A 27,913-nucleotide genomic window follows, 5' to 3' on the forward strand; every position below is an offset into this window, starting at 1 on the left:
TAGAATACAGATAATATAGAATCGAGAGAGGGCAAAATAAGGACACTGCCCTGCCCTATATATATATATATAGGGCAGGGCTGCTCTGTGTGTCCTCATTTTGCCCTCTCTAGATATATATACACAGTCGTGGCCAAATATTTTGAGAATGACACAAATATTAATTTTCACAAAGTTTACTGCTTCAGTGTCTTTAGATATTTTTGGCAGATGTTAGTTACTGTGGAATACTGAAGTATAATTACAAGCATTTCATAATTGTCAAAGGCTTTTATTGACAATTACATGAAGTTGATGCAAAGAGTCAATATTTGCAATGTTGACCCTTCTTTTTCAAGACCTCTGCAATCCGCCCTGGCATGCTGTCAATTAACTTCTGGGCCACATCCTGACTGATGGCAGCCCATTCTTGCATAATCAATGCTTAGAGTTTGTCAGAATTTGTGGGTTTTTGTTTGTCCACGCACCTCTTGAGGATTGACCACAAGTTCTCAATGGGATTAAGGTCTGGGAGTTTCCTGGACATCGACCCAAAATATCAATGTTTTGTTCCCCGAGCCACTTAGTTATCACTTTTTCCTTATGGCAAGGTGCTCCATCATGCTGGAAAAGGCATTGTTTGTCACCAAACTGTTCCTGGATGGTTGGGAGAAGCTGCTCTCGGAGGATGTGTTGGTACCATTCCTTATTCATGGCTGTGTTCTTAGGCAACATACATACATACATACATACATACATACATACATACATACATTCACAGCACCAGTAAAAAGTTTGGACACACCTACTACTTCAAGTTTTTTTTTCATTTGTACTATTTTCTACATTGTAGAATAATAGTGAAGACATCAACACTATGAAATAACATGTATTTACCAAAAAAGTGTTAAACACTAGTAACCACCCTTTGCCTTGATGACAGCTTTGCACACTCTTGGCATTCTCTCAACCAGCTTCACCTGGAATTCTTTTCCAACAGTCTTGAAGGAGTTCCCACATGCTGAACACTTGTTGTCTTCTTTTCCTTCACTCTGCGGTCCAACTCATCCCAAACCATCTCATTTGGGTTGAGGTCGGGTGATTGTGGAGGCCAGGGCTTTATAAAGACATTTGATTGATTGATTGATTAATTGATTGATGTAGCACTCCATCACTCTTCTTCTTGGTCATACAGCCCTTATACAGCCTGGAGGTGTGCTGGGTCATTGTCCTTTTGGGAAAAAAATGATTGTCCCACTAAGTGCAAACCAGAAAGGATTGCGTATCGCTGCAGAAGGTTGTGGTAGCCATGCTGGTTAAATTACAGACAGTGTCACCAGCAAAGCACCATCACACCTCCTCCTCCATGCTTCACGGTGGGAACCACACATGCAGAGATCATCCGTTCAACTATTCTGCATCTCACAGACACGGCGGTTGGAACCACAAATCTCAAATTTGGATTTGTCAGACCAAAGGACAGATTCCCACCAGTCTAATGTCCATTGCTCGTGTTTCTTGGCCCAAGCAAGTCACTTCTTATTGCAGTTGTTCTTTACTAGTTGTTTCTTTGCACCGATTCAACCATGAAGGTCTGATTCACTCAGTCTCCTCTGAAAAGTTGAAACTCAGATGTGTCTGTTACTTGAACTCTGTGATCTGACGTGCAGTTAACTCTAGTGAACTTATCCTTTGCATCAAAGGTAACTCTGGGTCTTCCTTTCCTGTGGCGGTCCTCATGAGAGCCAGTTTCATCATAGCACTTGATGGTTTTTGCGACTGCACTTTAAGAAACCTTCAAAGTTGACAAAGATTGACTGACCTTCATGTCATAAAATAATGATGGACTGTCATTTCTCTTTGCTTATTTGAGCTGTTCTTGCCATTATATAGACTTGGTCTTTTACCAAATAGGGCTATCTTCTGTTTCCCACACTACCTTGTGACAACACAACTGATTGGCTCAAACGCATTAAGGAAAGAAATTCCACAAATTAACTTTTAACAAGGCACACCTTTTAATTTATGTGCATTCCAGGTGACTATCTCATGAACCTGGTTGAGAGAATACAAAGAGTGTGCAAAGCTGTCATCAAGACAAAGGGTGGCTACTTTGAAGAATCTCAAATAGTTTATTCTACAATGTAGAAAATAGTACAAATAAAGAAAAACCCTAGAATGAGTAGGTGTGTCCAAACGTTTTACTGGTACTGTATATATATATATGTGAATTTTTGTAATATTTAAAAAAATCAACAGCAATTCAGCTTAAAATATATTTATTTAGGAAAACTGTTCTCAATTATTCCCACAAATAAAAAGAGAGACATATGTGATCGTGTTTCAATGCAATCAAGGAATGAAACAATTGTTATTTTCAAATTCAATTTCTTTTTGGACATAATTGTGATCCTTTGCAGTGTACAAATGATTTTAGTTGTTCCAGCCCCCAGAACATCCTGCTGTCACATCTGCTCCCGCTCTTCCCCCCTCCTGGCACTTGTGGGTGCCAGGCTGGCCTGCATCACGAACTCCTATCATCCTGCCTTTCCTTGTCAAGCGCATCAGCAATATTGGACTCACCTGGACTCACTCATCTGTTTATTTCCTCCTCTATATTTGTCAGTTCCCCAGCACTGTTCCCCGCTGCTGCATTAATTGTTTATTGTTTGTGTTACCTGTTTGCTGACGATGTTCCTGTCTCGTTCCATGTCAGTTATTTATTTAATGTTTCACTCCCCGTACCTGCTTCGTCTCTCCAGCATCATTCCATTTGACAGAATGCAGAAGCCATCACACGAAGCATCGGGGAGTACTGGCGTTCCGGTTGGTATGGTGGCATCGGCTCTGGGTCGCCACCGATGGAACCGGGGGCTGCTTAGCCAGCTCATCGGGCTTCCACGCCCTAGCTGGCTTGAGAGGTTTCCTTGCCCCGGTTGGCTCGGATGGCGCCCATCCCATGACGGGCCTCAGCAGGATCATCAGTTCTTGTTGGCCCAGCCGGGCCAGGAGTTTATGTTTTGTTGTTTTTTTTTCTGACGTCGGGGTAGATTCCGCTGCCGATGGAACTGGGGGTGCCTAAGCAAGCCCGTCGGGCTTTCACGCCCTGGCTGGCTTGAGAGGTTTCCTTGCCTCGGTTGGCTCGGCGGCTTCCCATCCCACGTCACACTCCACCAGATCTTCGGCATCCCTCTCTGCAGCGGATTCGACAGGCGTCTTGCCTCAGCCGAATCGTCAGGCTTCCATGCCTCAGCCAGCTCGCCAGGCTCTCACACTCCTGCCAGTTTGTTGGGCTTCCACGCTCCAACCGGCTTGCCCAACGCCCATGTCTCGGCCGGTTTGCCCAGGTGGGACGCCGGCTAGAGGGGGGGGGGGGGATGGGGTACTGTCACGTCTGCTCCCCTCTTCTGCATTGATTGGCTTTTGTTTGTGTTACCTGTTTGCTAACGCTGTTCCTGTCTCGTTCCATGTCCGTTATTTATTTAATGTTTTACCTGCTTCGTCTCTCCAGCATCATGCCATGTGACACCTGCGGCTGAATCTAGTTGCCTACCCCTGATGTAAAGTTACATAAGCGAGTGATGAAGACAAATGGAAGTCAGTAAAAGATCCAGAGATGACTGGGCCTTGAGTGTGATGACTAACCAGGCTTTTAAATATGATGGCTAGAATGATGGGGCTTTGAGAATGAGTAATAGGCTGATGGGTAAGCTTTATCATGGGCCCCTTAGGGACACTAGAGTATTAGAAAGTTAGAGAGACCAGAGGCCTGGGAATATAGACCGAGCCCAGAGAGACCAGAGGCCTGGGAATAGACCGACGCCAGAGAGACCAGAGGCCTGGGAAAAGAGACAGAGACTAGAGAGACCAGAAGCCTGGGAATAGAGACGGAGGCCAGGGAGACCAGAGGCCTGGGAATAGAGACCGATCCCAGAGAGACCAAAGGTCTGGGAAAAGAGACAGAGACTAGAGAGACCAGAAGCCTGGGAATAGAGACGGAGGCCAGGGAGACCAGAGGCCTGGGAATAGAGACCGATCCCAGAGAGACCAAAGGTCTGGGAAAAGAGACAGAGACTAGAGAGACCAGAGGCCTGGGAATAGAGACAGAGACTAGAGAGGCCAGAGGCCTGGGAATAGAGACCGAGGCCAGAGAGACCAAAGGTCTGGGAAAAGAGACAGAGACTAGAGAGACCAGAAGCCTGGGAATAGAGACGGAGGCCAGGGAGACCAGAGGCCTGGGAATATAGACCGAGCCCAGAGAGACCAGAGGCCTGGGAATAGACCGACACCAGAGAGACCAGAGGCCTGGGAAAAGAGAGAGACTAGAGAGACCAGAAGCCTGGGAATAGAGACGGAGGCCAGGGAGACCAGAGGCCTGGGAATAGAGACCGATCCCAGAGAGACCAAAGGTCTGGGAAAAGAGACAGAGACTAGAGAGACCAGAAGCCTGGGAATAGAGACGGAGGCCAGGGAGACCAGAGGCCTGGGAATAGAGGCCGATCCCAGAGAGACCAAAGGTCTGGGAAAAGAGACAGAGACTAGAGAGACCAGAGGCCTGGGAATAGAGACCGATCCCAGAGAGACCAAAGGTCTGGGAAAAGAGACAGAGACTAGAGAGACCAGAGGCCTGGGAATAGAGACAGAGACTAGAGAGGCCAGAGGCCTGGGAATAGAGACCGAGGCCAGAGAGACCAAAGGTCTGGGAAAAGAGACAGAGACTAGAGAGACCAGAAGCCTGGGAATAGAGACGGAGGCCAGGGAGACCAGAGGCCTGGGAATAGAGACCGATCCCAGAGAGACCAAAGGTCTGGGAAAAGAGACAGAGACTAGAGAGACCAGAGGCCTGGGAATAGAGACCGATCCCAGAGAGACCAAAGGTCTGGGAAAAGAGACAGAGACTAGAGAGACCAGAGGCCTGGGAATAGAGACAGAGACTAGAGAGGCCAGAGGCCTGGGAATAGAGACCGAGGCCAGAGAGACAAGAGGCCTGGGAATAGAGGGCACAATGAGGACACACAGAGCAGCCCTGTCCTATGGGACTCTCCACTCAGCTGGGGCGCCACAGGTCTGCGATTTTGTGTGTGCGTGTGTGCGTGTTTGTGTGTGTGTGGGCATGCATGCAGGCAGGCAGGCAGTAGAGGTTCCCAGTCCAGGACTGAAGGGCTCTATTGAGGCGGTCTCTTTCTCTCCTCCTCTTCCTTCATCACCATTCAGACGGGACCAGCTAACCACACTCTGCCATGACGGCTGAAATATTTACCACTTTCTGTTTACCCACGACTACCCTGACTGACAAGACCACACCCCCTCAAGTTCACACCTTCTCTTCCCCATTAAACTCCATCCTTCTCTTTTTTTATTTTCCTGTCGTTTAACTTGCTGATGGCTCTGTCGGTCTGTCTCCCGCCAACAGCTGCGTCTTCCTGGAGCGCCTCATGCTCATTGTGTCGATAATGGGGTCTTTGAGTGACAGATTTTAATCCTGCCCTCCCCTAATTATATTTTCTCTCCCCCCGGTGTGTCGCCCGCTATCAAAATGTCACAGGCAGATTTACAAGTGCTGAGCTGCCAAACAAAGCTTATTTTAGTCCGGGGATCCCAGGGAGGGCCTGACATCCATGTACAGTATACTACAAATCAATGGCAGAATATTTACGACTGTCACCTGCAGCCTAACGATTGCAAACGGCTCACACACACACAAGCAAATAAATGAGCCCTTAACTAAAATAACTCACAGTGTGTCCGCATTTGCGTGTGCGTGCATGCGTGTGCGTGTGTGCGCGCATGTGTGCGTGCGTGTGATAGGAGAGTAAATAGAGAACATAGCCTACCTCATCTTCTGTCTTCCTCTGTCCTTCTCTTTTAAGGCTTAGAACATGAGCTCTGGACAACCAATTGCCTAGATTTCCTTTCCCTCTCTTTCTCTCTCTCCCTCTCCTTCTCTCCCTTTCTTTCTCTCCCATTCCCTCTCCATTTCCCTCTCTTTCTCCATCTTTCTCCCTCTCCATCTCCTTCTCTCCCTCTCTTTCTCTCTCCATTTCCCTTTCCCTCTCTCCCCCTCTCTCTTTCTCTCCCTCCCTCTCCTTCTCTTCCTCTCTCTCCCATTCCCTCTCCATTTCCCTCTCCCTCTCTCCCCCTCTCTCTTTCTCTCCCTCCCTCTCCTTCTCTCCCTCTCTCTCCCATTCCCTCTCCATTTCCCTCTCCTTCTCTCCCCTCTCTCTTTCTCTCCCTCCCTCTCCTTCTATCCCTCTCTCTCCCATTCCCTCTCCATTTCCCTCTCCCTCTCTCCCCTCTCTCTTTCTCTCCCTCCCTCTCCCATTCCCTCCCCATTTCCCTCTCTGTCTTTTTCTATCCCTCTCACTCCATCCCCCTGTCTCTCTTTTACCATGCCAGAAGGATTTAGTGTGATATTTCTCATCAGCAAACTCAAAAAAACATGACATGGCTTTGGGGCACAATTACCCAAGTTAACAACTATTACTAAAGCTTCATCACAGTCCTCTCCCCAAGGGTTAGACCATAGATTCTGTATGGCTATACAGGCCCTTTGAGTAATATGCTTCTGATATCCCTGATTCCATATGTACCCAAAGGCTATGCACATCTACTCATATATACTGAAATACAATGTGCATCTTCCTGCACTAGGAATGGAATAGAGATCTTCCTGGCTTCATCCATATGTACCAAAATAAAATACATCTTCCATTTGTATCCAGCGGCAATGTACCTCTGTCTCTTATTCCATACAACCCCAGGGAGCTGGATGGTCATGTGGGAATGATAAGGGATGGGCTGCGGAGTAATTGTGTAAGTGTCTGTGGAGGGGGTGGTAGCACTAACACACACACACCTAGCTCTGGGGTGTATTTGTGGTGCCAGCTCTGGCCCTGGCAGAGCTCCATGGTGAATATGGCTGATTACACTGCCTTGACAAGCCTGGTGAGAGGATGCCCACTGTATGTGTTTGTGTGTGTCTGTGTATGTTCGTGTGTGTGTGTGTGTGTGTGTGTATTTGTGAGTGTGTGTGTGTGTGTGTGTGTGTGTGTGTGCATTCCCACTGCCAGACAGAGACCTTTACCACTCTGCATCACCACACCCTGACCCCACTGCCACTAAACAACACCATGTACAGGACTAGCTGTTCTTCCTTCAAACCTTCCAGTTCTACCCTCTATTACTCCAGTCATGTAATAGAATAGCAAGGTTGTCGTAGCAGCATGGGACGCAATGCCTTTCCCAAAACACAAATACTGAACGCAATAGATGACAGAAAACCGAAAATATGCATCAGGAGCGTATGCAAATAACCTTCAATTTCGTTTTTTGTGTGGATAACAGACCAGTTATTGACTCTGTACACCACATGGCTGTGCAGATAATCCAGTGACACTATCAGTCTGCCCACGTCCCTCTCCCTCCATCCCTCTCACTCGCCCATCCCTCTTTCCATCCCTCCACATCTACTTCTTTACTTACGCCCATCTGCAACCATCACTCCCACTACCCCCTATATCCACATGATCCAATCATCCCACAGAGGAATACTCAGCCTCAGTATCCTCAGACCACTGGCAATAATCCAGAGAGGGTCTGAGGAAAGTTAGGGAGATAGAGAGGGAGGGAAAGATAAGAGGGACAAGCACACTGTCTGAGCAGTGACCGAGGCTATCACTGTCAAACACTCCACACTGACCCAGCCCATCCATCAACACTGTCCTCCACAGAGACACAGAGAGGGGCACGGAGGGAAGGGGGGAGAGGAGGGGAGAAGAGAGGAGGGGAGAGGAGGGGAGAGGAGGAAAGGAGACACTACATTTCTAATGATTTACCAAACACACAAAGACAATGTCCTAAATGCCACACAACCCTATTCACTATATAGGGACACTGAAGAGCAACCAAACTACACAACATGCCCAGTAGGCCTACACCCACAGTCTACAGTCCACACTCTCAGCTGTAGCTAGCGTCGTCTAAAACAAAAGAAACATGTTGGACTAAATGGAACGGAACGTTTGAGGTCACAGACAAACATGCTTCACTTCACAAGAACTCTTCTACAGTAGCTGACTATGGCAGACTGGACAGTCAGCACTTCTGAACCAGATGTTGTCGCACAAACGCAGTATGTAGTAAACATATTAACTAGTGGAAGACAAACGCAGTATGTAGTAAACATATTAACTAGTGGAAGACAAACGCAGTATGTAGTAAACATATTAACTAGTGGAAGACAAACGCAGTATGTAGTAAACATATTAACTATTGGAAGACAAATGACTAACAGATGTACTCTGGACCCGATACGGCCGTTTGGTTGGGACTGCTTTTTATTCCTTATTTTATGATAATGACAATCCTTCCGCAGCTGAGCGCTAGCTAACATCTGTTCGGAAAATCTAGAATAGGAGAGTGGGGATGGGAGATGCATGGGTCTATGATTATAGGAGATTACTGCAAGACTTTCAGTTTTGCTTGCATAAACTTGCATAAACACATGAGGAATGAAAAGAAAACCACTGCTGTGATCATCGAATGGTGCAAACTCCAGATTATACAGACCAGACGCAACAATAGCAGCTAAGCATCTGATTTTTCTAAGCACAGCACATTTACACAGCATGATACCCATCTTGTAGAACAGTCGTCTGTAAAACCATGCAGAGCAGCACCTTACTTATTGACAACATTAAATTAACAAACAGATTCCCACTTTGGGGTTCAATAAACTACTGTGTCCATTGAAACTGAAACTGTATATTTTTTCAGGATAGAATATAGAAGATCTACAGAGGTCAAAGACAATACATATGGCTGTCAGTGCCCCTCACTAATGTAGAGTGTATGATGCCCAAATGACACCCAACATACAAAAACAGCACCCAACCCTCAGGACAGCCCTGTCAAGAAAGCTTTCAGCTGTGAATGTGTACAAGCTCAAATAAACCTTACTACATCCTTATCTTCTCTTTTCTGTCGCAACATGTGGAATTAAGTATGATTCTGAATGCTACCACTGAGTGTTATAATTCCAATATGGACTAGCTTAACCCTCCTGCATTGTTCCAGTCGAATTCAACCGATTTACAAGTTTTCTCTCTGAAAATGTAGTTCATTTGATATGATTGTCATAAGGTTCCATGACTTTGTCCACACAGGGCATCTGAACACACCAAATATACTTAGGTGATTTCCATTAAATTTGGGGTGTTTTATTTAAATTTTGTACACCTGTGGTGTTCCTGGTCAAAAATGACCGGTCATTAGAAATGAATTAGTGAGACTACAATTAGTGTATAAAATTGAGTTCAGACATATGCCCATTCATCAGACGGACACACTTCCTCTCCCAGACTCCCACATGCATGTGTGTTTAGCACACACACACACACACACACACACACACACACACACACACACACACACACACACACACACACACACACACACACACACACACACACACACACACACACACACACACCTCACTCCCCTTCTTGGCTTCCATGGCAACCCCCACGGGAACCTTTCCCCAATAGAATCTTTCCCCCATGGGAACCGCACCTGTTGGCATTCTTACAAACAATCGCAACATTGTTTCAATAATATATAGATCTTTTCTAGCAGCTCTGGTAAATTAAGCTTTTTTGAGGCCTTGCTCATAATTAATTCTGTGGCAGCACGATGACCAAACGATATACTGTATGTGAGGCTCTAGATCATATCTTTGATCATGACACTGGTGAGGAGGAGAGAGGCCAGGAAACTGACAGTGAAGATTCATTAGAGGAGGAAGTGTCAGAAGTTGAAGACAACACAGAATATGATCCAGACCAAGAGACAGTGATGAAGAACAATCCAGTGATGAGGAAGAGGGCCCTGCTGAGGTTGTTGTTACAATCCAGTGATGAGGAAGAGGGCCCTGCTGAGGTTGTTGTTACATTCGGTCAAATAATGGGAATATGTCCTGGTTTTCATCCACCCCTGAGAGGAGAGGTCGGCTGTCGGCTGAAAATGTTTTCAGGATGACGCCAGGCCCAACGAGATACGCCATATCCCGGGTTGATGACATAAAATCCTGACACTATTTAAACATTTGAAATGGTTTCAAAACTAATCTCCTTGTCAAAATTGGACACAAAGTAGTCTGTGATGAATAGCACAGTATTTACTCAAAAAACGAGTTGTATGAACTCAGGTCAATGAGGCCTACAGGCAATAAATAGGAAATAGAAGTTCAAAACTTGTAATGTTTACAATAACTTAAGTTTATAAAAAGATCTAACACAACATTGGGTGATAATATATGTATTATTATGGATTTATAATCAGCTATAATGGGGTGGTCATTTTAGACCGGGAACTAATGAACATGAAACGAACACAACAGGAGGGTTAAAACACCTGTAGCCTATAAAAATACTCACTTTTAGGGTTGCAAAATTCCTGGAACTTTCAATAAATTCCCTGGTTTCCCAGAAATCCTGGTTGGAGGACTCCGGACTTCCTGGTTATTCCCTCCTGATACCGGGAAACCTCCATCTGGGATTTCTGAAGAAAAAGGGAATTTAATGAAGGTTCTAGGAATTTTGCAACCCTACTCACTTTCAAGTCCATTATCAAATTAATCCCCCACTTTATCAAAGTGAGGTAGATTACATGCCATCTTCCAAAAAATACACAACAGCTTTCAGCAATTTTTTTTTAATGATACAGCTTTCAGCATATTAATGAATTTAATGATTTTAATGATACCATGTTGCTTAGGCAACCAATTAGTGTGGAGAATAGAGGTAACTCTGACGAGTTCCTGTGTTTACACTAGGCTAACTAACTCATAGAGGAATCAGAGGGGATTGAATGGAGACTCACTGAGATGTGGTATCTGATACAGATGATGATCTATGGGACTTGAGATCAAAGCACAACCATGCCTTGTTCTCATCAGGGAGTATACAGACAGACTGGGGAGAAATCATTGGTTCCAACAACCTGTCTTTTATCATTGGGTTTTCTAAGCATATTTACACAGCATGATACCCATCCCGTTGAACAGTCGCCTGTAAAACCATGCAGAGCAGCACCTTACTTACTGACAACATTAACTAAACAAACACTATGTGGATCAATAGACTACTGTGTCCATTGAAACTGAAACGGTATACATTTTCAGAATAGAATATAGAAAATCTACAGAGAACAATGTCAAAGACAATACCAAAGAGGGGTTGGTGGGTGGTGGGGGGTGGGACACAATGCAGATAGTCTGGGTAGCTAATGTGCAGGGGCACCGGTTAGTCGGGCTAATTGAGGTAGTATGTAAATGAATGTACTGTAAAGTTAAAGTGACTATGCATATATGATAAACAGAGTAGCAACAGCATAAAAGAGGGGTTGGGGGGGTACAATGCAAATAGTCCGGGTAGCCATTTGATTACCTGTTCAGGAGTCTTATGGCTTGGGGATAAAAACAGTTGAGAAGCCTTTTGGTCCAAGACTTTGTGCTCCGATACCGCTTGCCATGCGGTAATAGAGAGAACAGTCTATGACTGGGGTGGCTGGGGTCCTTGACAATTTTTAGGGCCTCCCTCTGGCATCGTCTGATGTAGAGGTCCTGGATGGCAGGCAGCTTAGCCCCAGTGAAGTACAGTACTGGGCCATACGCAGTACCCTCTGTAGTGCCTTGCGGTCAGAGGCCGAGCAGTTGCTGTCCCAGGCAGTGATGCAACCAGTCAGGATGTTCTCGATGTTGCAGCTGTAGAACATTTTGAGGATCTGAGGATCCATGACAAATCTTTTTAGTTTCCTGAGGGGGAATAGGCTTTGTTGTGCCCACTTCATGACTGTTTTGGTGTGTTTGGACAATTCTAGTTTGTTGGTGATGTGGACACCAAGGACTCAACCTGCTCCACTACAGCCCTGTCGATGAGAATGGGGGCATGCTCAGTCCTCCTTTTCCTGTAGTCCACAATCATCTCCTTGATCTTGATCACATTGAAGGATAGGTTGTTATTCTGGCAACACCCGGCCTGGTCTCTGACCTCCTCCCTATAGACTGTCTCATCGTTGTCGGTGATCAGGCCTACCACTGTTGTGTCATCTGCAAACTTAATGATGGTGTTGGAGTTGTTTCTGGCCATACAGTCGTGGGTGAAAAGGGAGTACAGGAGGAGACTGAGCACACACCCCTGAGGGGCTCCAGTGTTGAGGATCAGCGGGGCGGATGTGTTGCTACCTTCGCTCACCACCTGGGGGCGGCCCGTCAGGAAGTCCAGGATCCAGTTGCAGAGGGAGGTGTTTAGTCCCAGAATCCTTAGCTTAGTGATGAGCTTTGAGGGTACTATGGTGTTGAATGCTGAGCTGTAGTCAATGAATAGCATTCTCAAGTAGGCGTTCCTTTTGTCCAAGTGGGAAAGGGTAGTGTGGAGTGCAATAGAGATGGCATCATCTGTGGATCTGTTTGCAAATTGGAGTGGGTCTAGGGTTTCTGGGATAATGGCTTTAATGTGAGCCATTACCAGCCTTTCAAAGCACTTCATGGCTACGGACGTGAGTGCTACTGGTCTGTCGTCATTTAGGCAGATTGCCTTAGTGTTCTTGGGCACAGGGACGATGGTGGTCTGCTTGAAACATGTTGGTATTACAGATTCAATCAGGGACATGTTGAATATGTCAGTGAAGACACCTGCTTGTTGATCAGCACATGCCCGGAGCACACGTCCTGGTAATCCGTCTAGCCCCGCGGCCAAGGGAATGTTGACCTGTTTATTGGTCTTATTCACGTCGGCTACGGAGAGCATGATTACACAGTCGTCCGGAACAGCTGATGCTCTCATGCATGCCTCAGTGATGCTTGCCTCGAAGCGAGCATAGAAGTGATTTAGCTCATCTGGTAGGCTCGTGTCACTGGGCAGCTCGTGGCTGTGCTTCCCATTGAAGTCTGTAATAGTTTGCAAGCCCTGCCACATAAGACGAGTGTTGGAGCCGGTGTAGTATGATTCAATCTTAACCCTGTATTGGTGCTTTGCCTGTTTGATGGTTCGTCGGAGGCCATAGCGGGATTTATTATAAGATTCCGGGTTAGAGTGCCGCACCTTGAAAGCGGCAGCTCTACCCTTTAGCTCAGTGCGAATATTGCCTGTAATCCATGGCTTCTGGTTGGGGTATGTACATACAATCACTGTGGGGACAACGTCCTCGATGCAATTGCTGATAAAGCCAGTGACTGATGTGATGTACTCCTCAATGCCATCGGAAGAATCCCGGATCATGTTCCAGTCTGTGCTAACAAAACATTCTTGTAGTTTAGCATCTGCTTCTCTGACCACTTTTTTATAGACCGAGTCACTGGTGCTTCCTGCTTAAATTTTTTCTTGTAAGCAGGAATCAGGAGGATAGAATTGTGGTCTAATTTACCAAATGGAGGGCGAGGGAAAACATTGTATGCATCTCTGTGTGTGGAGTACAGGTGATCTAGAATTTTTTTCCCTCTTGTTGCACATTTAACATGTTGATAGAAATTAGGGAGAAATTATTTAAGTTTCCATGCATTAAACTCCCTGGCCACTAGGAGTGCCGCCTCTGGGTGAGCGGTTTCCTGTTTGCTTATTCCCTTATACAGCTGACTGCGTGTCTTAGTGCCAGCATCCCGTCTGTGGTGGTAAATTAACAAAAAGTATGGATGAAAACTGTCTCAGCAAATAGTGTGGTCTACAGTTTATCATAAGATACTCTACTTCAGGCGAGAAAAATCTAGAGACTTCCTTAGATTTCGTGCACCAGCTGTTGTTTACAAATATGCACAGTTCTACCCTCCTCGTCTTACCAGAGTGTGCTGTTCTGTCCTGCCGGTGCAGCGTATATCCCGCTAGCTGAATATCCATGTCATCATTCAGCCACGATTCCGTGAAACATAAGGTGTTACAGTTTCTGGTAGGATATTCATGATTGTACCTCGTCTAATTTATTGTCCAGTGATTGCACGTTGGTAAGTAATATTGATGGTAAGGGCAGCTTTCCCACTCGTCGTCTGTGGATCCTTACGAGGCACCCCTCCCTGTGTCCTCTATACCTGCGTCTCTTTCCCTTGCCAATGACAGGGATGTTGGCCTTGTCGGGTGTCTGAAGTACATCCTGTGTCCTGCTTGTTGAAGAAAACAAATCTTTGTCTAATCCAAGGTGAGTGATCGCTGTCCTGATATCCAGAAGCTCTTTTTTTGCCATAAGATATGGTGGCAGAAACATTATGTACAAAATAAGTTACAGATAACACGTAAAAAAAACCTTTCTTCCGGCGCCATTTTACCCTATCAATATTAAGACATAGAACATCATAACATACTATGTCACACGATCAGACATTTATGCTAATTCAACTTTATCTATATCAACTCTTTATTTCCCCTTAAAATATTCTTATTTTTGTTTCCTTTTGTCTGTATACTGTAATTCAGCTTTCAGCTGTGAATGTGTACAAGCTCAAATAAACCTTACTACATCCTTATCTTCTCTTTTCTGTCGCAACATGTGGAATTAAGTATGATTCTGAATGCTACCATTCAGTGTTATAATTCCAATATGGACTATCTTAAAACACCCTTACCCTATAATAATACTCACTTTTGGGGTTGAAAAATTCCAGAAACCTTCAAGGAATTCCCTCCGTCTAGGATGTTGGGAAAACCAGGGAGTTTATTGAAGGTTCTAGGAATTTTGCAACCCTACTCACTACTCAAAAATAAAAACAGATTCTTTGATCCTATGTACAACAGCTTTCAGCATTTTGACATTTTGTAATGATACAGCTTTCAGCATTTGAATGATTTTAATGATACCATGTTGCTCAGGCAACCAATTAGTGTGGAGAATGGAGGTAACTCTGAGTTCCTTTGTTTACACTAGGCTAACTAACTCATAGAGGAATCAGAGGGGATTGAATGGAGACTCACTGAGATGTGGTATCTGATACAGATGATGATCTAAGGGACTTGAGATCAAAGCACAACCATGCCTTGTTCTCATCAGGGAGTATACAGACAGACTGGGGAGAAATGATTGGATCCAACAACCTGTCTTTTGTCATTGGGTTTTGTAAACAAAATGTAAGCTAATAAGAATTAATATTTATTTTTCAGAAAAAAAAAACAACCAACATGAACAAACAGAATTGCAATCTGTATATTGAAATTTAAATTGAAATGTACCTCTAACATAGACACAGTAGCCACATATCCTGTAAAACCACAATTTGTGAAATAGTTGTATCAAAAAATGCATTCAAATTGAATCTTAAACAGTCCACATCAACATAAAGCTAAAATAGAAAGCTAAAATACAGATAGCTGAATGTAAAAAACCCATCCAATAGAAGTTACATTCTGGGCTGTTCTCTACCCCAACAGAAGGTCACAACCCCTGAAAGAAAACTGTGGAGGAAGCAGAAAGACAGCCATCTGTGAGTTCTACGCCAGAGCATCTGTGTACAGTGTGTGTGTGTGTGTGTGTGTGTGTGTGTGTGTGTGTGTGTGTGTGTGTGTGTGTGTGTGTGTGTGTGTGTGTGTGAGTGTGTGTGTGTGAGAGAGAGAGAGAGAGAGAGAGAGAGAAGGAGAGAAGGAGAGAAAGAGGGAGCATGCCTGTGTCTGTCTCTGTGTTTCTAATTTCTGTGTCATTTCTCTCCTTCAAACCCTATACTTTGGCTTACATTCCTGCTTGTTGGTGCACGCTACAACTTTACTTTGACTTTATTTGACATTACAATGATTCACACTCACAGCAAACCTTAACAGACACACAAACTTGTTGCCAGTAGTCTATAACTTAGTCTAAAAAATATTTTCTAACAAAGCATCACATTGCATTGTAGGGATACAATGATGCATGGCTCAAGTGTACAGTACATTACAGTACTCATTACACATGCACATTCAGTATGGGTACACGCACACACACACACCCACACCCACACAAGCACACACACACACATACACACACGTCTTTTATCTTACCAGACCCCCTTGATCTTTAACAACTCCCAATGTAATTAAAACACACCAGAAATGCAGACAGACAGAAGTAGCAGAAAGGTGTGAGGGTGTTTCTCCCTACACACACACACACACACACACACATACACACACACACACACACACACACACACACACACACACACACACACACACACACACACACACACCTATAAGAGATGTGAAGGTGTTTCTCTTCTACCTCATTCCCTTCTCACCCCCATTGAACACCCAGGATAAAAATAACAGGCAAAATAACTCTTGCTAATTCAATACCATGTCTTACTGCCATGCAGTTCAGAGCCTGTTTTATCAGCTGTAGAAGAGCATGAAAGAGAAAGTGAGATCCACTCCATTAAAAAACAAAAACATTCCTTGGCATACAGTTTATAACAAACTTACTTCACTTTTCCTCTGAGCTCATATTGCTTCAATATATATGAATGTTTTGCTCCAAAACACACTACAAGCCCAGTGATGTGCCAACTGAAGACTCTATCCTTGCGTGATGGAGAGCTAGCATCAGAGAAGGCTAAATGTTTAATGAGAAAACCTTACGACTGCTTCACACAACAGGCCCAAACACGAAAACACAAACAAGCATGACTGTCTCAAAGGATGGATATCATCACTCTGTGTGATGTTGTGTTGATGGTCAGAGTTAGTGAGCCTCGTTGGTCAGTGTCATAGTGTAACGGGTGGACTTTGTAGCTGTTGCCTGCCCTCGCCCTGAGTTCCCCTCCCTGGCCCTGCATCCTCACAATGCATGTTGGCAAGGCCTCATCACCCAGCAACCCTAGGCCCTATTGTAGACACTAATTAGGCGAGCCAATGGACAGGCATGATCTGGGCAGCAACCTCCAAGTGTACAATGCTTGTGGCGATGGAACTCTCCACTGTCCTGTCATTAAACCATTACCACCAACATTAAAGAGGAGGGAGATTTGTGATCCTCTCTAGGGTGTCTATCTTTGTCTGTGTGTGCGTGAATTGCGTGCGCCTGTGCTTTTGATGATACCATGTTGCTCAGGCAACCAATTAGAGTGGAGAATGTGTGTGTTGGTAGATGTGCATGCATGTGCCTGTGTTTGTGTCTGTTGTGGATGCATGCCTTTTTTTGTGTTTGCTCAGTCTGCTCAAGGGTGACTGATAGCTGTGTACTTACTCCAAAGCATGGTGTGTGTGTGCGTGTGTGTGCGTGTGTGTGTGTGTGTGTGTGTGTGTGTGTGTGTGTGTGTGTGTGTGTGTGTGTGTGTGTGACAGACAAAGAGAGCAGAATGTCTGTCTCCATCATAAACACTCTCTCTATGGTCCCTCGCTCTCTCGCTTGCCTTTAATCCACCTTTTATCTTTCTCTTTCATCCCCTCCCGTCTCTCCTCTATTTCAATCCCTATGTCTCTGTTTCTTCATCCCTCTCTTGTCTGTATCCCACCGTGTGTTTTCCATTTCAGGTTGCGTGTGGTGGCTCTGGGGTTTAGACACACCAGGTTTATTTAATGCTAAGGGCCTGAGTGCTGTGCTTGCTCAGCCCGGTCTGTCCGTTACTCAAAGATTGGGGCGAAAGGGTAGCTTAGTGGTTAGAGCGTTGGACTAGCAATTGAAAGGTTGCCGGTTCGAATCCCTGAGCTGACAAGGTACAAATCTGTCGTTCTGCCCCTGAACAAGGCAGTTAACCCACTGTTCCTAGGCTGTCATTGAAAATAAGAATTTGTTCTTAACTTACCTGCCTAGTTAAATGAAGGTAAAAAAATCAATGTGTCTTCTAAAAGACTCATAGTAGGCTAATATCAGTGTGGCCAGTCCTACTCTTACAGGCCTTTGACCAGACACTACCTGATTTACCTGAATCCCTTGAAAGTGGTGTGGTAGTCCTAATATAATGTAGAGGTGAATGGTGAGGCAAGGACAGGCATCAAGATGTGTCATTACTAGACTACTAGCCCAAAGATTTACTCCATATTGTTACAACTGAAAAATAATAGGAACGTGTATGAAATATTAATGCTTTGTTCAACAGGGCCTTTCATGCATCTTGGATCTTCACCTGTTGATGTATCTCACACCTTTACTGCTATTTAAAACACGGGAGCAACAGGGTCTACACGGGTCTTTACACCGACACAACTTGCTCGGTTTCACCGAGGAGATCCCGTGAGAACCCCCACCCGGTGCTCAGGAATCATTTCTGGCGCTGCAATGCTCTGTTAGTCCCGTCTCCCCCGCGGAGTGGATTGAGTGTCTGTAGACTCCCCCCTACCGTAAGAAGACGGAACTTCCTGCTTAACTCTTATCCTTAACCCCCAAAGCCATGCGCAAATATTTTCAGACATCTGTCTCTAAATGTAACGCCAATTCTCAGTCTCAATCACTTTAACCTATGATCTATTTAATGTCACACAAACACACACGCACGCACGCACGCACGTACGCACACACACATACACACACACACATTCGCTCTGTTCTTAAAGATACCTCCATTCAGCAAAGCACCGGGCGAACTGAACCGAATAGTTCTCTCGGCTCCTGCAAATAGTCTTCTCCCCGCCTCTGTCTTTTCGATCACTCTGCTGTTGAACGCTTCATTTAGCCCTACACACAGGGAGGGAGACTTGGTCCGGAGATATTTAGCCATACACACAGGGAGGGAGACTTGTTCCGGAGACATTTAGCCATACACACAGGGAGGGAGACTTGGTCCAGAAACATTTAACGTTCACTTGAGTCAAGGGGTGGAAATGGGGGACAGTTTCACCAGAAGCGGTTAGGTGAAAATATTAGAACCATCCTATTTCCCTATAGGGGAGGATATTGTTGTATTATTTATGCCAACCATACGAGCCATTTAGGACTAGGGGAAACACTGTATTGATACATACGCTTCAGTTGCACATCACACGCTCGCACCAAAGTGTTCAGTGACTACTGATCCACAAAGCAGAGAGAGCATGACTGCGTTACCAACATGTAGAATCACAATGTATCACATTTTCACTGCAAGCCACGTCGCTATAAATTATGGCCACGTAAATCAACACAGGCTGAATAACTTAAAACATCAGCAAGTTATTTGATTCTGCATTTAGGGATAGGATAGCCTAAATGTTATAATAAATGATGTGCTACTAAGTAAGGACTATTGAACATGTGAGTAAACAAAGAAAATGTGGAGTTTAAAAGTGGAGTAGAGTTCTGAAAGAATGCATTTTTCACGACATGGAGAGCTACATGTCTATCGAAGTGCAGCTACTTCCAAACGCAGAGACAAGGGAACGCGGGTAGAAGGGAAAAAATAGCCACTGAGGTATTCCTTGCATGGACAAACAAGTCAGATAATAACAGAAATCTAGAGAAACAATCAATATGCACAACAAAGGCATCTCCGAAAACATATTTTTTTTAAATCCATGTTTGTATCCCGGAAGGTCCCTTTGATTTCATCAAAACACAAATACCAGGGTTTGGTTAAACCCATGAAATCACAGTAGATATTCGTTGTGGTGACTTTGCTATCCAGTTTGTCAGAGATAGTGGATAGGTACCTTGGACAGCGACTAGCCTACTAGAGCCCGCCGCCGCCGCGAGGGCGCTAGGAGTTGGGCGCGCTGTGATTCCCTGAGCGCGTCTGTTTGACATGTTGATGCTGACTAAATCCACACCGGGACCACTAAAAGCTACTCGGAGCGAATTCATCTGGCCCTATTCTCCATTTCCAAAGCTGTACAGCTTATAGTAATCGAATTGAGATGGACCAGAACGGAAAGAAGAGCAATGCCCAGTGGGTTTAGAAGAAGTTGATGTGATGAGTGACGGATATTTTCTCTCTCCCTTGCCTGCCTGAAACTGCCGACTAGCGCCTCGGCTTTGCTGCTAGTCTGTCATCAACGACAATTATCCTAAAAGCATGGTGCTGCAAAATGAATTCACTAAATATGTTATCAAACACAAATGTTAAATTCTTAAAAACACCATTGCCTCAAGGGAAGATACGAGAAGCATAGGTCTCATGTTGGATGAATATAACACTATGATATTGACATAGCACATAAAAGTAACAATAACGCGTTACTTTGAGGTGTCTATATATTAAATTAAACTAATATTTACCTTGAAAAAGTTAACAATTCCATTGAAGCGTATCTTCCGTGTTCCAAACTCAAACGCTTTCGAGGGACAATCAACAATTCCACAAGCTTGATTAAAATAAGTTCGTTGTAGTTATTATTTCAAGAATGTGTAGCCGATGTATAGCCGAATGCAGATATTTTGATGAAATTAACAAGTCTGAGAAGACTTGCAATTCAAAACTGCGTTATTCCGAAGTTCCATTGAGTAAAATGAATCCAAATCCAGTCCATGTAGCTTTTAACAGTATGTCGATCCAAATTCAAAGGTCCCCCTGTTTCTGAAGAGATGCTCTCAAAATCTATATTTTTAAATCCCCATTTATGGTAGAAGCCTTGTCATCAAGTTATTCTCAAATTTCGCTGGCTTCGATCGACACAGGCGCCAGGTGAAGTGAAGGTCTAACAAAGCGTAAAATCAGGATAGCTCCTGGTATTTTGTCTTGATTCCAGTGCGCGCGTTAAAGGCAGCACCCATCGTTCATCCCAGTTTTGGAGTGTCCTTGCGGGTGTGTCTGCTGTCCGGGAGCTGGACTTGGTTTTCGTCTTTGAAGCCCTGGGATTCGTCACAAACGCATATACCCAGCAGCCCCCCCCTCCCCCTTCTGGAGATGGAGTCGTAGCAATTCGTGGGTGACACACCGAAGTGAATAAGCCACAGCAAAGAGAGCTGGGGTGAGACGTATGCTAGAGAATGCAAGAGAGAGAAGAGAGAGGTGCACGAAGGGATTTTGTTTATGTCGAGAGTGTGCCTTTCTTGATCAACTGTGTTTTGTAGATGTATAGAAATATTATTTACAAAGCAATATCTATTCAAGACATGATTAAGTTCTTGCTGCTTTTTAATATATTGGAATTCGCCTATATGTTTAGTAAAATCATGTTATGTAGCGTAAATAACAACTGTTTAGATGCTTGGATGCAATTACGCATGGCATTTCAAACGATGATTATTTCCTTACGAAGGTAATGGTGTCTTGTCTAAAGTAGCCAATGTGATGCAACTATAGTTGAATCTGAATTGAAGATACAGTGAGTGTCTACACACCAACATCAAGTGCTCATATGCGTAATAAAAAAACATACACTCCCTAACTAAGTTCCAAATGCTAGTACTAGTTAAGCTGCACGTGCTATAGCCTACACTTGCCAAATGGCACATTTAGTCGCTCCCTTGTTCGAGCTGTTCCGAGTAGCCTTTACGCCTGCTACGTTAGGTTATGAGTAGCCTAGCGACGGAAAGTGACTCAGATGTAGGCTATATGTATCCAACCAGATTTTGCGCAGACTATTGTCTAATATCCGGATCAGTGGTCGGAAAATAGACTAGCCAATACTTGTAGCTCAAATGGGAGATTCCATTTCTCGAGGCATCCCGTGGCTCTCCCAGCGTGCCTCCAAGTGGGTGGACTTTAAAAAAAATTATGCATAGGAGGTTCGCTGTTTTAAGAGGGCGTGGTTGGGAAGCTTTAAATAGATTCATTCTGGTCCAATAACACACATCAGCCGTTTGAGTAGCTTACATCCATCCAGTAAATTACAGGAAGTTTAGGCTATTTATATCTAATTTACAATATTTCTAGAGTGCTTTGTTGACATCCAGAGGCTTATTATATTCATATTAAACATATGTACCCCATGTCCCTATACAAATGCACAATTACCACTGGTTTGACATTCCCCTGTATGATAGCTATTGACAAGAGGTTCTGTCATCATTTACATTTTACATTTTTGTCATTTAGCCAATGCTCATATCCAGAGCGACTTACAGTTAGTGCAGTCATCTTAAGATAGCTAGGTGGGACAACTACATATCACAGTAATAGTACGTTTTCTTCAATAAAGTAGCAAAGTCAGAGCTAGTAAGAGGGAAAAGAGTCAAGTGCCAGTGTTAGTTCACAACATGTTTTTGTGGGGGTGAGGACAGGGTGCTGAGAGGTGCTTTGGGATAATTTAAGATACTCTTTGAAGAGGTAGGGTTTCAGATATTTTCTGAAAATGTGCAGGGAAAAAAGCTGTTCTAGCTTCAGGGGAAAGCTGGTTCCACCATTGGGGTGCCAGGACAGAGAAGAGCTTGGACTGTGTCAAGTGGGAGTTGCCCTCCTGTAGGGGTGGAAGGGCAAATAAATTAGAGGTGGAAAAATTGAGTACTCAGGTTGGGTGTAGGGTTTGAGCATAGCCTGAAGGTAGGGAGGGGCAGATCCTCTTGGTTCTCTGTAGGCAAGTACCATGGTCTTGTAGTGGATGCGAGCTTGGACTGGAAGCCAGTGGAGTGTGCTGAGGAGCAGGGTGACATGGGAGAACTTGGGAAAGTTGAACACCAGGCGGGCTGCAGCATTCTGGATAAGTTACAGGGATTTGATGGCACAAGGAGGGAGCCTAGCCAACAGAGAGTTACAGTAGACTACACGGGAGAGGACAAATGCCTGGATTAGGACCTGCGGCACTTCCTGTGTGAGGTAGGGTCGTAGTCTACGGATGTTGTAGAGCATGAACCTGCCGGAATCACTGCTTTGACGTTTGTAGAGAATAACAGGGTGTTGTCCAGGGTCACGTGTCTCACGGTGAAGGGAGGTGAAGGTTTTCATTTAACCGGGCAAGTAAGTTTAGAACAAATTATTATTTACAATGACGGCCTACACCGGCCAAACACAGTTGACCCTGGGCAAATAGTCCCTATGGGACTCCCAATCACGGCCAGTTGTGATACAGCCTAGTTTCAAACCAGGAAGTCTGTAGTGACGCCTCAAGCACTAAGATGCAGTGCCTTAGACCGCTGCGCCACTCGGGAGTCCCAGACATGAATAACCCTATGTTGCCAAATCATGTTTTCAGATACATGAATCCCTGCCCTAGCATTCTCAAACGGCTTTGACAAAATCAATGCAACATGTAAACAACCATACAAAAAACGCTGCAAACCACTCAACAGCCTGTGATAGTGTAAGGTGTAAAGTACACATTTTATGTTTGACATTTTAGTAACAAAACTTTGTTAGCCAATATAAGCAGCAAGCTATTTTGCACTGCCTTTTTTCAGTAACGTAGAGTTACAGAAGCCTGAATGAAAAGGTTTCAGCAGGGAGGAAGTAGTCAATATTCAGCTTTTGTTCTGTCCCTGCCTTTTATGTCTGTTATGAGAGACAACACTCACCGTGGCACTGTTGCATGTGACCCCTCCCTTCTCTCCTCCATCCTCCCCTCCCTCCTGTGCTTCCACATACACTCACCGTGGCACTGTTGCATGTGACCCCTCCCTTCTCTCCTCCATCCTCCCCTCCCTCCTGTGCTTCCACATACACTCACCGTGGCACTGTTGCATGTGACCCCTCCCTTCTCTCCTCCATCCTCCCCTCCCTCCTGTGCTTCCACATACACTCACCGTGGCACTGTTGCATGTGACCCCTCCCTTCTCTCCTCCATCCTCCCCTCCCTCCTGTGCTTCCACATACACTCACCGTGGCACTGTTGCATGTGACCCCTCCCTTCTCTCCTCCATCCTCCCCTCCCTCCTGTGCTTCCACATACACTGACCGTGTTCAAATGGTTCAACCACACAGCTGGGAACCCCTTCTGAGGTGAAACCCAGGGAGATCTGAAAGACTTCCAGAGGAAAAGGCATAAATAAATACCTCCCCTCTTCTTTGTCTCACTCTCTCACCCCTCCTCCCTCACCCTCTCTCTCTCTCTGATTCAGAGGGGGTTGGGTTAAATGCAGAAGACACATTTCGGTTCAATGCTTTCAGTTTTACAACTGACTACGTATCGCCTTTCCCTATCCCCTTTCTCTCTCTCTCTCTCTCTCTCTCTCTCTCTCTCTCTCTCTCTCTCTCTCTCTCTCTCTCTTCTCTACTCTCTCTCTCTTCTCTACTCTCTCTCTCTATCTCTCTCTCTCTCTCTCTTCTCTACTCTCTCTCTCTCCTTCTACAGAAGGATATGTGCCCACAGTAGGGGGCAAATAGGGAATATCAACACTTCACCTCCAACATTTACCACTAGGCCCAGAGTCTACTCTACTCCAGCTATACAACAGCAGACTGAGAATTAATTCCAAATAACCAAGCCATTCAGAACATGGGCAGGTTAAACACACAGGTTAAAGTTAGATCTTTTTCATTCACCTCATGTTGACAATGTACCAAAATACATCCCCAAAAGGCTTGCCAACCACAGTCTGGCCAAAAGAGACTCTTTTGGCTGTGCCTTTCGGAGCAATCTAATTTCAGGGAAAATCAAAGCCTTTCTGCAGCCCCATCGCAAATTAAATTTACGACTGGCTGAGAGTGTGTTTTCAGGAGGCCCTTTGTGCTTGAATTATCTACAGTTACAGTCAAAGTCGACAGATAGGACCAGGATACGTTTGTGGGGAAAGCTGCTGCGGTGGCAGCTGAACTAATACAAATTACATAAAAACACACATCTCATAATGGCTTGGTTTGACTGCAGGGAGTAACGGATTGTTGTGTTCTGGAAACCTATACAACACAGATTCTGAATAATGGGTGAATCATAAAGTAATGACATGCACATTAACATGAGGCTATTTCCAAATGCAAATATGTGCAAAAAAACAGTAGGGATTTCTTCCCATTCAATTACACTATTAATGTGTTGTTGATGTAGTTTCCATGTATATGATCTCACTGCATCTCCAGCCTACCTTTTCATGATGTGATCTCACTGCATCTCCAGCCTACCTTTCCATGATGTGATCTCAATGCATCTCCAGCCTACCTTTTCATGATGTGATCTCACTGCATCTCCAGCCTACCTTTCCATGATGTGATCTCAATGCATCTCCAGCCTACCTTTTCATGATGTGATGTTTTTCATTTGATACTTCCATTGTCCCTTCTTTAACTACATTAGGGTTACCTAAAACGAGGATGAGTCCAGCAGTCTGTGCAGTGAACAATGATATAAAGTTCTTGGTATGCCTGGAGGAGCAGAGTGACTCCCCCTCTTATCCTCAGTAATCTGCATTACTGTATCCACCATTATCACACATGATTTATTCAACATGTGTCCAAAAGCCTATAAATGTGTCACTAAATATTTAATATATACTGTAAGACAGACATGAGAATAGCATAGATGGACATCACTCTCTGCCTTCCTCTTTATCTCCCCCCCCACCCCCCCCCCCCCCCCTCTATCTCTCTCCCTACCTTCCACTCTCTCTCTCTCTCTCTCTCTCACTCTCTCTCACTCTCTCCCTATCTTTCACTCTCACTCTCCCCTTCTCTCTCTACCTTTTGCCCCTCCCCCCCTTTCTTTCTCTCTCTCTCTCTCTCTCTCTCTCTCTCTCTCTCTCTCTCTCTCTCTCTCTCTCTCTCTCTCTCGGGCCCGCTATCGAGGGTTGATGGGAAATGTCTGCGCATGTTTGGAGCCACACTTCACCTCCAAAATCTACCACTAGGCCCAGAGTCTACACTACTCCAACAATACAATACAGCCCGATTGTGAATTACATTTACCACAAGCTGAGAGAGTGTTTTCAGGAGGCCCTTTGTGCTTGAATTATCTACAGTTACAGTCAAAGTCGACAGATAGGACCAGGATACGTTTGTGGGGAAAGCTGCTGCGGTGGCAGCTGAACTAATACAAATTACATAAAAACACACATCTCATAATGGCTTGGTTTGACTGCAGGGAGTAACGGATTGTTGTGTTCTGGAAACCTATACAACACAGATTCTGAATAATGGGTGAATCATAAAGTAATGATATGCAAATGAACATAAGGCTATTTCAAATGCAAATCTATGCAAATCTATTTATAGTAAATGGAGCTTATGCCTTTTTAATCATGCACATAATGTAAGTGAAAGGATTGACGCAGGAGATGAGAAGTAGATACAGGGAGTGAGGGTTTAATAACTGACAGACATAAAACAGAACAGGAACAGTGTCTGGACAGGAACACATAACAATTCATGCGGACACAGGGAACACCACAGAGGAACCAACAGATATAAGGGGGGATAATCAACCACGTGAAGGAGTCCAGGTGAGTCCAATGATCGCTGCTGCGCGTAATGATGGTGACAGGTGCGTGTAAAGACGGGCAGCCTGGCGCTCTCAAGCGCCAGGGAGGAGGAGCGGGAGCAGGCATGACAGTAAGCCTATATTGAGGAAAAACTTTGACTGCAATCATGACCTCTTAAAATAACTAGCTGACCATATAGCCCTGTGGTGTGCCCAATGCTAACTTGTCATGTCACATGGATGTCCTAGTACATTTACAGTCTGTAAGTGACCTTTACACACAGAATCCCCACTTAACCAATCCTTATGGGGACCCAGCAACATTTGTCCATCTATCAATTTACGTTTTGTTTTCAGTTTATATAGATGCTTTGTAGTGTTCTATAGTGGCTTCATCTGTTATTGGGTATTAAATCCACATTGGCATTATCTCTGATCTCTAACAGCAACATATCATTTGAGCAGCTCAGGGTGATAATGCTATTATAATACCATTACAGAAAATTAAAGCCTGGTTTTGAGCTGACCTTTTTAGTTCCAGTTATCTGAAGAACTCTGGGGAGCCTGTTTGACTCTGGTGATTCTGCTAGAATGAATGACTGTCTGAATGAATGAATGACTGAATGACTGAACACATTAATGAATGAATAAAACAATGTACTTTATAAACCAGTTTGGACATGTCATTATGGTCATTGCACAGTGCATTTGATTTATGTCTTCTAAAGTGTGATTATGAAGGGCTCAATAAAAAACCCTAGTCACTTGTTGTTAATCACATATTAGACTGTAATCTGGTGCTGTAGGCTAGTCTGGAGGAGTCTGGCTCAGGTCCTGGGCCCTGGTTTTGTTGGGATGTGGTGGTGGCTGGCCCATGTCCAGAGTCGTAGTTCTGGTATTATTGGGGGATGTGGGGGTAGGTGGGTCCAGCTCTAGATTTGTAGTACTGGTTTTGTTGGGGGGTGTGGGGAAGGTTGGATGAGATCCGCTGTGGTGGTTCTGGGTCTTGGTATTGTTGGGGTCCAGAGTGGTAGTTATGGTGTTGAAAGATATGGGAGCACATAGTGAATATGTCATCCCCTGGCCTGGTTTCTGCAGAGAGAGGGAGAAAGGGGAGGAGGAGATGTGAATATGTGTCAGCTTAGTGAATAATGGGATTCTCCCACTCTGCTCTTCACAAAAAGTGTGTGTGTGTGTGTGTGTGTGTGTGTGTGTGCTTGAGTTTGCATATATGCGTGTGTGCAGTAGACTGTATTGTTTATACACACCCATGCACTCCCACCAACAGATTAGACACTGGACCTTTGACTCTCTCACAAACAAGTGATGTTCAATTTCAGTCAGAGCCAGTGACTTTGCACATAGAAAGTCATGAGCGGTGATGTGTAAAACCCAAATATTCCTTTGTGTAAACAGTGAGGACAGTGCAGACTCGGAGGGAGTCCAAATCATCTGTCTGAATGTTGACTTCCTCCCTGTTACAAAATTAACGAATACAAAAACGAAAGCGAACAGTTCCGTCAGGCACATACTAAACGGAAAACAACACCCCACAAAACCCAAATGGAAAATGACGACTATAATATGATCCCCAATCAGAGACAACGATAAACAGCTGCCTCTGATTGGGAACCACACTAGGCAAAAACAACAAAGAAATAGAAAACATAGATTCTCCCACCCGAGTCACACCCTGATCAAACCAAACATAGAGAATAAATAAGGATCTCTCAGGTCAGGGCGTGACACTCCCTCTCTCCCTCTTTCCCTCTCTCTCTCCCTCTATCCCT

At 44.7% G+C, this 27,913-nt stretch overlaps 1 protein-coding gene across 8 annotated transcripts in view; it reads right to left on the reverse strand.

Annotated features, from left to right (window-relative positions):
- LOC110503762 (adhesion G protein-coupled receptor B1) overlaps positions 1 to 21,384 on the reverse strand; it is a 112,835-nt gene extending 91,451 nt beyond the window's left edge. For 2 of the 8 annotated variants that reach the window (XM_036970570.1, XM_036970568.1), the window contains exons 1-2: positions 20,116 to 21,383; positions 10,413 to 10,536 (exon numbers count right to left, since the gene is read on the reverse strand). The gene's annotated coding sequence lies outside the window, so the exon portion shown is untranslated. Of the gene's footprint in view, positions 1 to 10,412; positions 10,537 to 20,115 lie in introns of all 8 variants that reach the window. The other 6 variants (XM_036970575.1, XM_036970573.1, XM_036970572.1 and 3 more) reach the window with 5 other exon arrangements.
- Positions 21,385 to 27,913: the final 6,529 nt, after the last annotated feature.

This window comes from Oncorhynchus mykiss, chromosome 3 (genome assembly GCF_013265735.2).
Source record: "Oncorhynchus mykiss isolate Arlee chromosome 3, USDA_OmykA_1.1, whole genome shotgun sequence".
NCBI classification, from domain to species: Eukaryota; Metazoa; Chordata; class Actinopteri; order Salmoniformes; family Salmonidae; genus Oncorhynchus; species Oncorhynchus mykiss.